The following is a 2,471-nucleotide window of genomic DNA, read 5'->3' as shown; positions in this document are numbered from 1 at the left end:
GTAGAGGATTAATTTAACCATCACAGTAAGTATAAAAATTAAATTTGGACTGTTTTTTTTTTATAGAATGTAAAAAAGGTCAAATTCAAGAAAATATTATAAATTAACCCCCCGGACTCTTAATAAATATCAAGAAGTCATTACTACTGAGCTAAACATCAAGATACTTCAAGTTCAAATTTACTTATTCAATACCATTACAAGAAGCATTACCAGACACTTGTGGCAATGCTTAATGTCAAGTGAATGAAAGGATGCAGTTTTTTTTTTTTTTTTTAATTCCCTTCGAGGAATATTATTTCTAAACCTGACAAATCTCACTAAATAACTATATACAAGACAATTAAATAATTGTTTTTTACACAATGGTAATACACTCAGAAGTCAGACCAGTTTTGAACACAAGAGAGGGTATACATGTCATATGTGCCTTAACGGGGAGGACAGGCCAGTCACATTAAGGCACGTGTACTCTGCGGACGCCCAGCGTATAATCCTAAGATAACCGTAGTTAATGACTGCAATATTCTAATCTCAGAGCGACTCTTGCCCGTTCAAAAGGGTTAATAAGACCTCTAAATTTCATAACATTATTTAATGAAGAATAATAATATACAAAGTAGAACTAATCTTATCGTATAATCTTATATTTCCATCGATCTGTAGATTCCTTTAGGATTAGAGATTAGATCCCCCTCTAACAAAGATGAGCTGTTCCTCGTGACCTGACTGGGAATGCCTTGGTCGATTCTCTACCTCCATTTTTTTTATTTTTTTATTTTTTTTTACATGAAGGTTTGGTATCTCTGAGTGTCGACAGAATCTTCTGAATTGCTGCCATTACTTCGGGCTGTTGTTTGTAAGAAGAAAAAATAATTATTTTTTTCATTGGGCCATGCTAAGAAAAACAGAGAGAGCTGCTGACCTCCTTCCAGACAATGTGTCCTTCTTTTGCGACATAATATATTGGCAAGACACATGATTGGTGGGGGCTAGTGATCTTGAATGCACACCCCGTGTGGAGACCGACTCCGCTCGTGTTCCTTGGCTGCCCTAAACCTTGCAAATTGGAGGCACCCCCTCTACATGCCTCCTCTCTTTATGTCCACCTGTGTTTTGTGCACTTGACATTAGGGTACCCTATAGAATTATTAAAGAATAAACGTCAGAATTTGCTATATATTTATCTGGGCACCTTGGGAATCATAAAGAGCTTAGCATCTGAGGTCGGAATTCATGTTACAACATGTGAAGAAAATCACGAACGATTGGACTTTGTGCAGTTTAAAAAATAAAAAAAGACTGCATGAGTTTTAGTGCAAGTCCCAGAGATCAAGAGGTTTCGGTTTCCCCATCCTCGTATCCATTATTTGACTGTCGGTGTCTTTTTTTTATTATTTTTTTTCAGAATGAAAAAGAATTTTATAACCATTATAATCTACTTCAGGACGGGGCAGGACTGTATTGAAGGGTGGGGGGGGTGCCAGAACTCTGAGAAATTTTACGTTTTAATCCTAAAGTTCTGGATTTTTCAATTATATCCTTTAATTTAAAGTTTATCTTGTAAATATACACACTCTCTACCCTAAAAAGTCATGTATTATCCAATTGACATCTCCAATACTCTCTCTATGTACCATACAAACCCTTTGCTAGATAAACCTTCCGTGTCTACTGGTATAATTTTGGTAAGATGTGAATTAACAATTTGACCGCACCTACTTTTTAACGAAGAGATACACGAACTTCATTGACGGAGGCAGTCACTTGTGGCCAGATATACAAGGAATGGCGGAGAAAAAATAAATTAAAATAAAATAAAACTAAAGGAAAAGAGGTTCTTACTGTACTTTTTTTTTTCCATGTAATACTATTTACTGGAAAAATCCTTCTTTTCTTTATTTTTTAATTGTTTTTTTTTAATTTTTTTTATATTTTTTACCATTAGATTTATTAATAATTGAATTTTATAATTTATTTTGTATGAAGTTATTCTATATTCATTACCTGAAATGCAGGTTTAACACGTTAACTAAATTAACTAAGTTGACTCGAGTTTTTTTTTTAAAATTTTTTTAATTGAATTTTATTTTTTAAAAAATTTATCCTTTAATATTAGATTGGTTAGGAATCGAGCTCAGTGATTTGTTTCAGTCTGCTTTATATGAGGTTTTCACCATTTCATAACTTAGGTTACACTGGTTGACTTGAATCTTTTTTGTATCCTTTTTTAATTAATGTTTTTTTTAATTTTATCTTTCAACATTAGATTGAATAAGAATTGAGCTTTATAATTTTAATTTTTTTTTTAATTTTATTATTCAATATTAAGTTGATTGAAAATTGAATTTTATAATTTGTTTTGATGTACTTTATATGAAATTATCATAATCTTATGACTTAATATGTAGATTAACAACTTAACTAAATTGATCCAAATCAATATAATATATTGTCATATTAATATTTAT

Source organism: Populus alba, chromosome 14 (genome assembly GCF_005239225.2).
Source record: "Populus alba chromosome 14, ASM523922v2, whole genome shotgun sequence".
Taxonomy (NCBI): Eukaryota; Viridiplantae; Streptophyta; class Magnoliopsida; order Malpighiales; family Salicaceae; genus Populus; species Populus alba.
The sequence above is the reverse complement of the archived record's forward strand: the minus strand, read 5'-3'. Positions refer to the sequence as shown.